At 40.9% G+C, this 16,157-nt stretch overlaps 1 long non-coding RNA gene across 1 annotated transcript in view; it reads right to left on the bottom strand.

Annotated features, from left to right (window-relative positions):
• LOC104666611 overlaps window positions 1–14,030 on the bottom strand; it is a 30,212-nt gene extending 16,182 nt beyond the window's left edge. The window contains exons 1-2 of the long non-coding RNA XR_004052815.1: window positions 13,863–14,030; window positions 12,799–13,162 (exon numbers count right to left, since the gene is read on the bottom strand). This is a non-coding gene — a long non-coding RNA (uncharacterized LOC104666611). The remainder of the gene's footprint in view (window positions 1–12,798; window positions 13,163–13,862) is intronic.
• Between the last annotated feature and the right edge of the window lie 2,127 nt (window positions 14,031–16,157).

The following is a 16,157-nucleotide window of genomic DNA, read 5'->3' as shown; positions in this document are numbered from 1 at the left end:
CTTATCTGGAAATTCTGTACTTAAAATCCTAAGTCCTACAAAAGGACAAGGGCTCCCCCAGATCTGTTAGCTGCCAGACCCTGCAATTACTCGTCTGTAGCCACAGAGTGAGAGATTCACAGTAGGTTTGTATGTGTTTACTTGTTTTATGTTTGTTTTTATTTTTGTTTTTGGTGGATACCTTTTATCAGATGAAAAAGTCTCCATCTGTTTTTAGTTTACTTCCAGTGTTTACAAGCCATAACTATTCAATTTTATTGCCTTTTTGGCACTTTTTGAGGTGATCTATGGTGTGTCTACATTACTCTATTAATGTAGTGAATTGCATTAGTAGGTTTTTCTGTGTCAAGGCAGGCCTCATTCCTGAGTCATGATGTATTTGGGGTTTTAAAATATTCAATTTATGAATGCTTTATTTAGAATTTTTCATAAAATGTATATAATTCATAAAAAGATTTAACCTTTTGTGGGGAAAAGAGAGGTCAGCCTGTTACTGTGTTTATATAGAAAGAAGTAAATTTAAGAGACTCCATTTGGCTCTGCATTTGAGATACTGTTAATCTGTGACCCTACCCCCAACCTTGTCCTTGCAAGAGACATCGCTGTGGTGATTTAAGGTTTAAAAGATTTTGGGCTGTAAGGAATGCGCTTTGTTAAACAAATGCCTAAAGGCTGCTGGTGGTTAAAGGCCATCACCCTTCTCTTAAATCTCAGTAAAAGAAAAACATCTGTCTCCTGCCCGTCCCTGGGAAATGGAACATCTCCGTGTATCTGTATGTCTTACTGCTGATTTACTCCCTTATCTTTTGAGCAATAAATACTGAGGGAACTCAGGGACCGGTGGCGGTGTGGGTCCTCTGTAAGCACAGCACCGGTCCCCTAGGCCCCGCTTTTCTTTGTCTATACTTTGTCTCTGTGTATTATTCTTTTTCTCAAGTCTCTCGTTCCACCTAACGAGAAGCACCCACAGGTGTGGAGGGGCAGGCCACCCCTTCAACTTTGGTATCTAGGTTATATTAACCATGTAGAATAAGTTGAGGACTTGTCCCAGTTTTTTTTTCTAGGCTTAGAATGAGTTTGTATATAATACTTTGACAATTAGTGGTTTATTCACATTTTTTTCTTGAGTTAGCTTTGTAAAATTATAATTGCTAGAAAATTGTCTAAACTAAGATTTAAATTTATTGAAATTATGTTTTCTCATGATATTAAAAACCTTTACTAATTCTGTTAACTTTTTTCATTCTTTATATTATTTCGCTATGTCCTCTCTATTTTCTTCTGGGATAATCACACCAAGGGCTTGTGCGTTTTGCTAATCTTAAAAAAAAAAAAAACAGCCTTTTCTTGATCTTTTGTCTTTTTATTTTTGATTCTTGGATTAATCTGAGTTTGTCTTCTGTATCTTGTCTGTAATAGAATACGAAAAAATAGCTCTGTGCGCCTTAAAGTATGTTCTACTTAAATCTCATTATGCAAACATGATACAAGCTCAAGGTCCACAAATATTTAGAAGAGGATTCTTTTCATTTTGATTAATATTAAAGTACAGTTTGATGAAAATTACACATTCAGCAAATGACGGCTTCAGTAGGGCAAGGCTTGCATTGGAAATGTCATACCTCACAAGACAAATAATAAAAGCAGGCGGGTATTAACTGAAATTGTGTATACATATTCAAGTTAGAAATATAAATGCCCATTTTCTGAATTTATTTACTTGACATTCATTCTACATGTATTTTTGGAGTGTTATCAGAGCACCAGAGGCTCACTGGTGAGCAAGACCAAATGAGTCCCCACCCTCCTCAGGTATGCATTTTAGGAAGGGATGATAAACCAGAAAACTTTAAATGTGTAATATAATCTCAGATACAGATAGGTGGCTTTGAAGAAAATACACCTGGGTAAAAGAACGGGGAATAAGTTGTTTTAGATTCTCTCCCAATGTTGATGGATATCTAGTTATGAACATACTTTTATATGTTTACGGAATTTTTAAAGCATGCCCAGGTAGAGTCAATAAATATAATAGTGGTAGAAAAGGCAGTTGAAATAACAAAATTCTATGAATTTTTATAGAGTTGGTTAACTTGCATTAATCTGAGTTTGTCTTTTGTATCTTGTCTATAACATAGAACACGGACCAATAGTTTTCTCCATTTGATTTTTTTTTTTTTTAGAGATGGCATCTTCCTATATTGCCCAGGCTAACCTCAGATTCCTAGGTTCAAACTGTCCTCTGACCTCAGCCTCCTGAATAGCTGGACCACTGCACTCAGCTCCATTTGATTTGAGGACAAGAAAACAAAGTAGACATCATTATTAAAGAGCATTCTACTGTATCCATTTAGTAAATTATGTTGTGTTCCAGCTAAATACCCAAAGGTATTATGAGTTAAAAGGAAAAATCATGGAAATGTAATTATCATTGATGTGATGGTCATGTAACAGTCCCATTCACTGTACGCATGTGAACAATAGTCAGCATTTCTCTTGCTTACTATGCACTGAGCACTTCTTCAGAAGTGGCTCATCTAGCCTTCTAACCACTTTGCCAAGTAAAGACTGCTATTACTCCATTTTACAAGTGGGAATGTGGAAGCTCAGAGAAGCAGCTTAGTCAAGGTAAACCAACCCCCCACCACCACCTCTTCACACCCACCCCCTACCTGCTTAGTAGACAGGAGGGAAACCTGGGCCAGGTTTTTGCACTCTGGCAGTCTGACACCAGAATTTCAACTCCTACCATAATCCTAGACTACTTCCCCATTTGCTTAATTTGGATTAAAAAACAGACTTTTTAGTGGAATTTCTTCTTGGAAAATTGCCACAAGTGTGAAGAAGCAAAAGGAGAGCCTCTAAAGGTTTGCCTAGGGCAGATGAAGAATTCTGGAAGATCTTTTGTTGCCAAGAGCACTATAAATTGAATGATGCTTAATTGCTCCATTTACATCTTTGGGACTGCTCTATCAACCATGCAGAGGCCTCAGCAAAAGGATGTTGGCTGGAGGCTCAAGTGGTTTCTGCCAATGCTAGTCCTAGGTACCCCACTCCTAGGGGCCCCACTTTTTTTGGCACAGCCTAAATTTACCCACCTAACCCCTTTCCTCCCTACCACCTATGTCTCCTTTACTCTATTCTAATTTTGTCAGAAAGGTATTTTCTGAAGGCAGTTGTATGGTTGGTGCATATGCTAATTAAATATATAATACATAAATATATACTTCTCCTTTAAACTTTATTATTTTTATTTTTTATTTTTGAGATAGAGTCTCACACTGGAGTACAATGGTGCGATCTTGGCTCACTGCAACCTCTGCCTCCCGGATTCACGTGATTCTCCTGCCTCAGCCTCCTGAGTAGCTGGGATTACAAGTGCACACCACCACACGTGGCTGCTTTTTGTATTTTTAGTAGAGACAGGGTTTCACTATGTGGGCCAGACTGGTCTTGAACTCCTGACCTCGTGAACTGCCCGCCTCAGCCTTCCAAAGTGATGGGATTACAGGCGTGAGCCACTGTGCCCTGCCTAAACTTTATCTTTATACTTTTTGCCTAAATTGTCCATCTTTTCCATGAGGGATATTAAGCCAGATCTTAACTGACAAAAACCAAAGTTGGAAACATAAGGTATTACTGGTAGTTTAGTGAAACAAATGAAACCAGTCTTTCCAAAATCATGCCACTTTAGTAATTTAAGATGTCTCCTGTTGTGACCCAGTTATTCAATTAGTCGTCCCAACTATATCACAAACTTTGGTTGCAAATGGCCAATTCCCAATGAGCTGTTATCACCTCTTTGTGATCTCAACTGAGACTCAGAGGCAGGAGAACCAACCTGATATCCATATTAGAAGTAAATAAAATGAGATACATTGTCCGGAATCATGCATTTTTATTGCAGTTACTAAATTTTAGCAACAATATAAGTGACTTGTGGGAAATGAGAGAATAAAACATTCTCATTTCCCACAAGTCATTTAACTTCCATACCTCTTAGTTTAGGTCAAACACCTCTCAAAAGAAGGAAAACAGTAAATATTTATTGAATTAATAAGTGGATGGATAGATGGATGGAAGGAAGGAAGGAAGGAAGGAAGGAAGGAAGGAAGGAAGGAAGGAAGGAAGGAAAAAGGATGATGGATGCACTAAAAGAAGATGAATGGATGATTTAATCACTTAAAATGAATGATTAGGCAGAGTGTCGTGGCTCATGCCTGTAATCCCAGCACTTTGGGAGGCCAAGGTGGGTGGATCATTTGAGGTCTGGAGTTCAAGACCAGCCTGGCCAACATGGCAAACCCCGTCTCTACTACAAATACAAAAATTAGCCAGGCGTGGCAGTGGGTGCCTGCAATCCCAGCTACTCAGGAGGCTGAGGCAGGAGAATCACTTGAACCTGGGAGGCGGAGGTTGCAGTGAGTGGAGATCATGCTACTGCACTCCAGCCTGGGTGACAAAGTGAGACTGTGTCTCAAAAGAATGATTAATATTTTGCTAGTTTCACAACTCCATACATCTCTAAAATTCTGAATGTATTTTCTGAGTATCACCTGAACCCTAACTGTGAACTCTACACACAGAAAATGAGATGAAACATTCTCTACCTTCCAGGAATCTATATTCCCAATGGAGAGGCAAGTTAAACCTTATTACCCAAAGCATAAAAATGGAAATCAAGTGGAAAATCATGAGACATAAGACTTTGAGTTCCATCGGCATTCAAGGAATAGTGAAATCTGTCCTATCACTCAACATACTTGCTAATTCACTCCTGCTCCAGGAGGATAAGGAGAAAATAGAGCAGGTCAGAACCAGAATACATGGGTTAGACCCTGAAAACAGAAAGAGAGTCAACATCGGTATGGAGGTGGCAGCACACTGAGTGGGGAAGCTGGGGGCTTTTGTCCCTTCTGGACGTCATCCAGGTACTTAAGTATGCATTAGTCCACTGCAAACCCTAACATTTGAGCTTGATGCCTGTGATGATGAGTTTTATGTATCAACTTGGCTAGGCTATATAATACACAGTTATGTCATCAAAATCATCTAGGTGCTGTGAAGCTATTTTGTAGATAATCTGGTCAGTTGACTTTAAGTAAAAGAGATTCTCCTTGATAACTGGATCATGTGCATGGCCCTCATTCAGTCAGCTGAAGGCCTTCAGAGCAAAAACTAAGGTTTCCTGGAAAAAAAATTATCTGCCTCAAGACAGTGGCATTAACTTCTACCTAAGTTGTCAGCCTGCTGATCTGACTTAAAGATTTTGAACTTGCCAGCCTCTACAATCACACAAGCCAATTTCTTAAAATAAATATCTTTAAATTTTTTAATAAAATTTAAAATATATATGTGTATATATATGTATATATACATACATATGTGTGTGTAAGAATACATATATATATATATTCTGTTTCTCTGGAGAATCTTATTTCAATATAAAAGCGTTCCTCACAGGTGTGAGATACAGGTGCAAACCCGGATGTGTGTTGTGACTTAATTTTAATGCTGATTTTTTTAGGACAATCTGAGAAGTCTGGTGATGATCTGACTGGGCTCTGAAATGAGGCAGAGCAGGTAAAATGATTGGAAATGAGCTCATGTGTATCCGCCCCCCAGGGATACTTTCTGGCCTTTAATGAACATAATGTTTGGCAAGTTGACAAACGCACTGGACCTCCCTGAGTTCTCAGTGTGATCATGTTCATGGGAAATGAAGGGACACGTCCCCCCGCTCCCAACTCTTTCCACTCTTCTTTTTCTGTGCTGTAATTAAAGCTTTCCAATATCAGGGACTTAAACGCTTGAAAGATTTTCTTAAGGGAAGGCAAGAAATGTGAAGCATCTCAATTTTAATTAAAAGGAAGGACCTTATGACAAAAGTGAATAAAGTATGGTGCTGATAATTATCAATTTAAAAGCACAAAAATGGTAATTTCTAGTTAGGAAATAAGTACCGGTTCACCCTCTTATTTAATCCATCACATTTTAATTTCCTTCTTCTTTCTATAATTGAGGAATAGCTGCCAGATTTGGGAATAGAGAACTGTATCCTTCTACTGTGAAAGAAGGTGGCTCTTTTCTTAACAGTCACATAAGCAATTAAAGCCTTGGAACTGGGCTCCCTTTGGTAGGTTTTTCTGCTTGCCACTTCCTCATCCTGCCAAAAATAAGGAGGTTCATTAACCTCACACTGTTAGGAAACAGCGTTCATCACTGAGAAGTTGGGAATGCGTTTCTTCCATGTGCTGAGAATGAAGGATTGCTTTTCCTAAGGTGTTCTCTATGCAGGAGCCTACAGAATCCGAAGTCATCTGACTTCTTCCTTCTTTTAATCATCCCCTGTGACTCAGTTTCCCCACCCAGTACGAAAGATCCTTAATGAAGCAGCATAGAGTATCTCCAAATAATAATGCTCAATGCATAGCAGTAAAATAAGCACAACATTTGGGTTTATTTTACAGCGGTGTGGTATTATAGGTGTTATGGCTTCTTTCCAGAGCAGGGGATGGGAGTAGAAAGGGAAGCAGTTGGCACATTTGTTCATGTCTTTTCAGTTTATTATGCTGAAGTATGGTAGAATTGTCCTAAAGAATCATGTTAAGTAGCCAACCACTAGGGTTCCCAGATGCCGTAACATTTGATAGCTATGATTTTTAACAATTGCAGTCCCTTCTTAGCTGTTGAATTAATTATTGCCAATCAAACTTTGAAAATGTTTAGAATGAAAATTTAACTTTTTTTCCTCCTTCTTTTTTTCCCCCACTTTCAGGTGGTAGTATCACTCAGAGTAAAATCTGGCCAACACTTAAGCATTCTTAGGCAAACATTAGTCTCTCGAAAATGTCAGATGGGTATACTAAGAGAGGGCATTTCAGACTATGAAGCATGAAATGTCAAATAACCTACCACAGAGTACTAAAGTGACAAATCACATGTAGGCTGCACACAATTTCTCTATTCTGCACTGATATGAGAGATTCTTTTGAGATACACCTTTAAGTCATGACACCATGCTGTTGTGAACAAAATGGGGTTAGAGATTAACTGTGGATTACTGTAAGAAGGAAATAAAATTTTTCTTTTTTTTCTTTTTTTTTTTTTTTGAGCAGGGTTTCTCCATTTCAGTACTCCTGACATTTTGGAATGATTCTTTGTGGATGGGAACCATCCTGTGTGTTTTAGGCTGTCTAGCAGCAGCCCCGGCCTTTACGTACCAGAATCCTGTACTAGGGGACCCTCCCTATTGTACCAGGGGACCCTCCCTATTGTGATAATCAAAATGCCCCCAGACACCGCCAGATGTGACCGGGAGGGGTGGGGGCAAGAGACAAAAATCTGTGGCTTAGGACCACTGCCCTAGAATAATATGGCCTCAAGTGGAACATTTGAGAAAACAAAGATCAGGGATCCCCTTTAAATTCTAAATACAGAATGCAATTAAAGTTGAAAACATGCTATTCAAATCCCCAAGTATTCCTTTTTTGTTGTTTTAAATGTATTTGCAAACAAACGAGAACATCTATAACTATTATAAAAGTCATTCTGAAATAGCAACATTAACAGCATTTGCTTCTGAAACAAAGACATACTGTTTGAATTTCCTTTGCAAATACACACAATAGGCATGTTCACATCTACTTCTTAGGAGGATAAAAAGAAATTAGCCTCAGTAAAATGAGCATAAAATTATCCCCTCATAATAATAAATAAATGATCTCATGTTGCCTGTTTTCTATATAATTATACCTACAGTTATACCTGATTGCCAATTAATTGATCGCTTTTTAAGCACAAAACCTCCATTGCTCCACTCCCTTGAAATTTCCTTGGCTGTAATATTTTACGGATACTATCAGACATTGCTACCTACAGACAAATTGATTCCTTTCTCTCTACGTCTAGATGGTTCTCTCTAAAGTGCATAGTTGGTTGTTGCTATTTTAATGCTGTTCAGTAAAGAGAAATGCTACACCAACCAAAGGAATATTCTCGCTTCTTAAGCCAGCACAAACCACCAGCATTTGGATGTACATGATTATGCTTTAAATTACTTAAAATTTCTCTGCTGGTGTATAAAAATTCAGTTGCCCATACGTCTAATCTGCAAAGCTTGGGGTTTATAAACGTATAAACTTGCACTGGGGAAGCCATCCACAAGTTTATACTTAGGGGAGGGGTGTTACTTCAATAAGGAACGGTACTACAGAGCTTCAAATATCGCACCCCAAGTTTCCATTCCAGCCCTACTTCAACACACACACACACACACACACACACACACACAACCTTATTTCACCCATTTTCCCAAAAAGGCACTGTAAACAAGAATAAGAACACTTATTTCCATCACCATTCAGAACATCATTCCCCAGTCCCCTGTGGACCACAGCTCCTAAGTGAATGTGATGTTGCCAAAAGCCTTTCTGGGCACATGTGGCTTGATCTGTCCTGTTGAGATCTGGCATCTCCCAACATGTTATCTCAGACAGAACATCAGAGAGACTCCTGAGACACACAGACACACTGCCAGCATCACACCTGGCCTTTGTTTCCTGCAAGGAACACCAAGGTCATGCCTGCAGCCCAACCCTCTGGTAAATCTGACAAGGTAAGCTTGCTGGGGCCTGGAAATCGGGCCAGAGGACTCCCACATTCCCTCTTCCTGGCATAGGTCCCTAAGCCAAAGGAGCAGTGCCCCAGCCCAACAGAGCTGAAGGAAACTGACATTCACTGGTTCAAACCCCTATTGTCAAAGAAGAGGAGACAGAGACCGGGAAGTTTAAGAAAAGCATTCAACATCTTAGAATTAACAACTCCAGTACAGATGACTGTAGTTAGAACCAACACATCTGACTTCATTTTGCCTCTTTTTTGTGTGTGCAAGGAACTGTTCTGAGACCCACTAGGTATACAAAGATGTATAAATTATGGACTCTGCCCAAGGAGCTTACAACAGTCTGAAAAAAATAACTCAGAACAAAAGATACAAAGAGACCAAGCCAATAACTGAAGAAATAACTCAGGAGGTGTTCATTGTGCAAATTAAATTATATGCATGTCAGTTAGTCTTGTTCAGTGGGACTGATTCATATCTCTTCAGGCTAAGGTGCTCAGGAATGTTTATATAGAGACAATTAAATTTAAATTGGACTTTGAAGGATGAGCAGCTTTTGACCAGGTGCAGAGGGAAAGAGAAGGAAATCCAGATAGGTAAATAGCAAGTTAGGGCCAAGAAAAACAAATAACCCAGTTTGTTGATTTAGAGATATAAGGGTGGTAAGGAACAGTACTCACTATAGAGCAGAATGTCTTGGGTTCTAATTCTATGGCTGAACTTTGTCAGTCCAGTCAGTCATTCTTAAGCAAGAGATAACCCCACAGAGCCTCAGTTTCCTTGCTGTATTTGCAGGTAGTGGTTCCAGCCCATGCAGTGGCAGAGAGGATTCAATGAGATTTCTTATACACCATGCAGAAGGCAACAGAAGCCTCTCTGTCCTTCGAATTTCCCCATTCCATGCTCTGGGGGAAATTCAGAGACCACTCCAAGATTTCTGCAAGTATCCAATGGCTTATATGATTGCTTTCCAGTCTCAAAACCTCTCTCTCCAAGGTCTTCTTCTCTTTTATGTCTCTCCTCTCCTGAGTTCTCTTGGCTCACACTGACCCAGCTTTGAGTGCTATGTGCAGGATGCCACAGTGATCAAGGATGGGAGCAGATGGAGTGTGAGTGTTGGAGGCAAGCAGATATTTGAAAGTTATTGCACTGACTGGATGTACCAGTTTCCTAGGGCTGCCTTAACAAATCACCACAAACTGGGTGGCTTGAAACCGGAGAAAGTTAGTCCCTCACAGTTCTGTAAGGGCCTTCTACACGAAAGCGTTTGCAGGGCTGGTTCCCTCCGCAGGGTGTGAGGGAGAGTCTGTTGTGTGCCTCCCACCTAGCTTCTGGTGATTGCTGGCATTGCTCGACTTGTAGACACGCCAGCTCTGCTTCAATCATCACATGGCCTTCTCCCTCTGTGTGTCTGTATCTAAAACTTCCTCTTCTTATAAAGATACCAGTCATTGCATTAGGGCTTATCCTACTCCAGGAAGACCTCATCAATACTTGATGACATCTACAAAGACCCTATTTCCAAATAAGGTCCCATTCTCAGGGACTTGAACACATTTTTCGGAAGATGCATTTCAACCCACAACCCTGAAGATAACCTAATCTAAGTCTGGAGTAACAACCATCAGCTATACAGGAAAGTTGGGAGACATGACAAGGTGTCCTGAGGACAAAATCAATTTATTCTCTTGATGTGACTTTGAGTGACCAGAAGGAGAAAATGATGATAGTAGATTTTGGGCTTTGCTGTGTTTGTAAGTGACAAAAATCCTGTGTATTACTTGGCAAGTGCATAATACTTTCTCCAGTAGCTGGTGCAGTAGTATCTAAGTTCCATGAACAGAGAAACAATTTTGCCTTGTGTCTACCCTTAATACATAGGCTTTCCACAAAATGTATGCAGGGGAGAGAAGAAGGGATGGAGGTAAGGGAGGACAAGGTGAGGTTAGAGAAGAAGGGATAGGCAAGGGTAGAAGAAACGTGGGAACTTAGAAGGTATGATGGTTAAAGAGATTCACATTTGAATCAGAAGATCCACCACCATCAGTGTGGACAGGCATCATCTAATCGATTGAGGGTCTGAATAGAACAAACAGGTAGAGGGAGGAGGAATTCTCTGCCCCTTTCTTTTTGAACTGGTCCATCCGTCTTCCTCAGTCCCCAGACATCAGAGCTCCTGGTTCTGGGCCTTTGGACTCCGGGACTTAGACCAGCAGCTCCCCTGGTTGCCAAGCCTTCAGACTCACACTAAATTGAACCCTCAGCTTTCCTGGTTCTCCAGCTTGCAGATAGCAGATGGTGGGACTCCTTAGTCTCTGTAATCACACAAGCCAATCTCCTCCTACAGGTATTTCTGTCCTGTCTTTCCAGCCCTTTTATAAGGCACTCATCCATTCATGATGGAGGAGCCATCATGGCTTAATCACTTCCCACAAGGCTCCACGTCTTAATACCACCTCAATACGGATTACGTTTCAACATGAAATTTGGAGGGGACACATTCAAACCACAGCACTATGTATATCCCATTGGTTCTGTTTCTCTGCAGAACCCTGACTCACACAGAAGGGGAAACCATCTTCAGAGTAAATAAACATTCGTTGTCAATAATGCTTTGTATATATTCTTGATTCCAAAGAGCCAGCTGGAAATATGCTACTAGATCTCAGGCAGATCTTTCATATCCTTTTGGAATCTGGAATATAAATGACATAAACAATGACAGAGCTCAGAAGTAGAGATAGAATGGTAACAAGAGGTTTGGGAGTTATTTTTTCTCATCCCCCTCCTCCCTGGAAGAAGGATGAAATGAGATCCTCGCACACAAAGAATTGCTGGACATTTCTGCCTTAAGTCTTGGCCATAGACAGTGTTGACAGTCCAGGTGAAATGAACTTGAGCTATGGGACTTTCAAGCCCCTGCAGATCCTACCTGTCCTGTGGATGCGTGAAGAGACCCACTGCACTATTCTGCTTCCCCACATCTGAGAAACAGAAGTAATAAAGTCACGGTGGGTTATTTATTTTTCATTGCCTCAGATGAAATTGGACTGTGAATATACTTAGATTCAGATTTTAATTGTGACTAATTACATACAGACTCATAAAATAGCAAAACAACCCCCGAGGCCAAATTAGAGGAAGGTGGAGCTGCTTTCACAAGGTGAATTTACTAATAGTATTCACGCTTTGTGTCTGCAAGCCACGCCTACTTATTACCTAGCAGAGACAGGTGTGTGGGGGTAAAGCGGTGCTGTAGGAGAGTGAGTGGGCTTCTATTCTAGCTTCTGAGGCATTCCAAAACAGAGGTCAGCTTGCTAATTTTTTCCTATGAAAAGTACAATGCAGCAGAGACCAGAATGGCTATGCAGTGTTCTCACCTAGAGGGCGCCAAAGTGCAGACCAACAACCCCCTCACCCACCAAGGGGGCCACCCAAGTCAGGAGCAGATGGGGAGGTGACTTGGATTACCTATTTCACCATCTTTCTGGAGTTCAGGATGTCTAGAATCACCATTCTCCCTAGCATGGAGTTGCCGCTTGTGTGTGTGTGTACGAATACAATATATATGTGTATTATTTTGTATATATATGTGTATGATATTGTACACATATATATTTTTTAAATTTTAATTTTTTTGAAATTTCTGCCTTAACCATTCCAGAGCTGGGTACTAGACAACAAGGGACTATCCCTAGAGCTTCGAGCTCATCAGGATGATTCAAACTAGCCCATCCTAAGCTGCTCACCTGCTTTCCCCAAGGAAACCTCAGGAAAGGCTTTGGTTGAATGCCTTCCCAAGCCCCTGCCTCCTGCCTCCTGACCACTCCGGCCTTTCTTTGACCTTCATCAGCTTTCCTGAGTCTCCAGCTCGCAGAGAGCAGCTCACAGGGCTTCTCAGCCTCCACAATCGCATGAACCAGTACCTGATAATAAATTGGTTCTGGTTTTCCAGAGAACCCTGATTAATACACTATCTGTGCATTGACTTAGGAGAAACAAAGTCATTAAATGTGAAAAAAATAAAATTGAGTCACTCAGAAGAATCATAGTATAGCTGCCCATCACATATCATAAAGAACAAAGTATTCTCAATTATTTAAGAATAAGAATTCTACAAAGAAAATGACTGGTTATCTGCGCTTACACAAAATATTTCATGGAAATTTTATTACCGTGCTTTTTTTTTTTTTTTTTTTTTTTTAATTTAACCATCATTATGTTGTGCATTCATCTGGAGTTTTCAGTTGTTCAGAATTCCCTGTTGGCAGCCAAATTCCTGTCTGGGAAATTGTATGAGCCAGCCTTCATCTTCCACGATGACTTTCCAAGGAACCATTACAATTAAGAGAATGTGAGTTACTCATCTCCAATAACTGTACATGAAGCAATATTCTGAGGATTTGTTAACTGTCTTTGACAGGAAATCATCTACTCACAGTAGGTGCTTCACAAAAGCCATCTTGAATGAATGAAGGCCCTTTCTTACAGTAACAAAGTTGGGTCCAAGTTCCTTCATTTTTGCTCAGCAAGATGAAGCTAAGGAAACAGGAAATAAGTCATCAAGCAAATCATTATAACAAAACGTTCTATTCCATTCTCCATAATTCACCCTTCAGTCTAGGGGAACACTGACAATTGCCCCTCCAGATACAAAGAGACTGCCTCCTGTGAAGACACCTGCCTCACCCAAAGCCACATTTCCTTCCAGGTTGCCCCACCTCCGATGAGTCACTGATTCGCAATCCATAAAGGTCGGCCCTCATGCCTCAACTCAGCATAGCTCTGACAGATCGTCCCATCTTCCCATCTTCCCATCTCCCTTGAGGTCTGCCTGGGGTTGCGGCTGACCCAGTGATATAGGAGTTAAGAAGAAAGTACTTAGGCAGATAGTGGGGGTATGGGAGTCCTCAGTAAGGTTTTCCTTTTAATGAAAAGCCGCCCCCAAATCATTTTCTTTTCTAACAAAGAGCAGCCTGGAAAATCGAGCTGCAGACATAGACAGAAAGCTGAAAGCTTGCACAGGCGAATGCCAGCAGTTGTGCCAATAAAAATATACTACCTGGGGCCGGCGCGGTAGCTCACGCCTGTAATCCCAGCTACTCAGGAGGCTGAGGCAGGAGAATCGCTGGAATGCAGGAGGCGGAGGTTGTGGTGAGCCGAGATCACGCCATTGTACTCCAGCGTGGGCAACATAGAGCGAAACTCCGTCTCAAAACACAACAACAAAAAACACTACCTGGGATTAGGCATGTTCCAAATGCCTAGAACATGCCTAGAACGGATCCCTCTTCTCTTTTTGCCAGCCCTGCGTTCAGTAAGGAGTGGACAAGATGGCGCCGGCCAAGTGAAAAGCCTATTTGCTGAATAAGACTAGGGTGGAGTGACCAGCCTTCCCTGCGCGCTACGTAAACGTCACCCCTGGTCTAACCAATCTCCAGGCCGTACATAAATCAGACACCGCCTCCTCAAGCCTGCCCATAAAACCTGCTGCAGTCAGTCACCGACCAGCCTTTCCCTCAAGGATGTCTGATAGCTGGTCTCCTCTCTCTTTTCTTCTACTTGTTAAACTTTCCGCTCCTTAACTCAACCATATGAGTCCATGTCGTTAATCATCTTGACGAGAGATGATGAACCCCGGATATTTACCACAGACAGTGATGCCGCTTCACCAGCATTGCACTCTACTTACCCGCTTCCTGATCCTGCCTCAGCTGCTCCTCTCCACAGGCGTTGATCCCAAGAACAACCGTAAGAAATGTCCTGCACTTTAATCTCCATCTCACAGTCAGCTTCCCAGGGAATGCAGCAATTACGAAGCATTCAGCTTAGTTTTGTTTTTTTTTTTTTTTTTTTTGAGACGGAGTCTTGCTCTGCCACCAAGGCTGAAGTGCAGTGGCCGGCTCTCAGCTCACTGCAAGCTCCGCCTCCCGGGTTCACGCCATTCTCCTGTCTCAGCCTCCCGAGTAGTTGGGACTACAGGCGCCCGCCTCGTCGCCCGGCTAGTTTTTTGTATTTTTTAGTAGAGACGGGGTTTCACCGTGTTAGCCAGGATGGTCTCGATCTCCTGACCTCGTGATCCGCCCGTCTCGGCCTCCCAAAGTGCTGGGATTACAGGCTTGAGCCACCGCGCCCGGCCCAGCTTAGTTTTGTTGATTGCTTTATGATTTTGTGGTTTTTTTTTTAAATATTGAAATGTAACATATATTCAGAAGTGTGGATAAAGTCTCCATGACGATTAGTTTCCTGTGCCATCATGGGGCCAGGCTTTAGTGCCTTTTTGTATGTGTGTCTGTGTGGTAAGACGGGGTTTTGCTCTTGTCAACCAGACTGGAATGCAATGGCGCGATCTCGGTTCACTGCAACCTCCTGGGTTCAAGTGATTCTCCTGCCTCAGCCTCCCAAGTAGCTGGGTTTACAGGTGCCCGCCACCACGCCAGGCTAATTTTTGTATTTTTAGTACAGATGGGGTTTCACCATGTTGACCAGACTAGTCTTGAACTCCTGACCTCAGGTGATCTCCCTGCCATAGCCTCCCAAAGTGCTGGGATTACAGGCGTGAGCCACTGCACCCGGCCGTTAGTGCCCATTTATTTAATCCAACACTAATCTAAGTAGTGCTGCAAAGGTATTTTGTAGATGTAGTTAACATCTACAGTCAGTTGACTTCACATAAAGATTACTTTTCATACTGTGAGTGGGCCTCATACAATCAGTTGAAAGCCTTAAGAGCAAAATCTGAATTTTCCTAGAGAAGAAAAAATTCTCCCTAAAGACTGCAACATCATTTCCTGCCTGAGTTTCAGCCTGCCAGCTTCTCCTACGGATTCTGGACTTGCCAGCCCCACAACCATGTAAGCCAATATGCTAAAATAAATTTCTTAATATAATTCTTAATGTATATATCCTTTTGATTCTGTTTTTCTGGAGAAATCTGACTTATACAGTCTCTTAACATGATTGTATATCTGTCAATTTTTATATATTTTGTGGCTATGTTATTAGGTATAAACAAATTTACGATTATTTCATATTAAGCCTGAAACTATTATTATTCTGAAACGAACCACTCTTTGCTTTGATTTTGTAGCTTTTGCTTTGCATAGCAGTTTTACCATCCTTACTTTCAACCTGTCGATATCTCTCTATTTAAAGTAAGCAGCTTGTTTAGCTTTGTTTGGTATTATTACCCTCTCTGATGAGCTTTATATTTCAATTTGAATATTTAGTCTGTTTACATTTACTGTAATTCAAGGTTAAATCTACCATCTTACTATTGATTCCTATTTTCTTTGTTCTATGATTTTTTTTTTGTCCTTCCTTAAAGTTTTTGGGTTTATTTAATATTTTCTAATTACATTTCTTCTTCTATTAGCTTGTTATTTATATGATGTTTAAAAATTGGTGTTTAATAGGTGCAACATGCATTCTTGACTTATTAAAGTGCTGTTGGTGTGCGTTTTAAAGGCACTACTGTAATTATGTATACAAGTAATGTTTATCTAGATTTACCACATAGATATTCTGATGATTG

Source organism: Rhinopithecus roxellana, chromosome 13 (assembly GCF_007565055.1).
Source record: "Rhinopithecus roxellana isolate Shanxi Qingling chromosome 13, ASM756505v1, whole genome shotgun sequence".
Classification (NCBI taxonomy): domain Eukaryota; kingdom Metazoa; phylum Chordata; class Mammalia; order Primates; family Cercopithecidae; genus Rhinopithecus; species Rhinopithecus roxellana.
The sequence above is the reverse complement of the archived record's forward strand: the minus strand, read 5'-3'. Positions and strand labels throughout refer to the sequence as shown.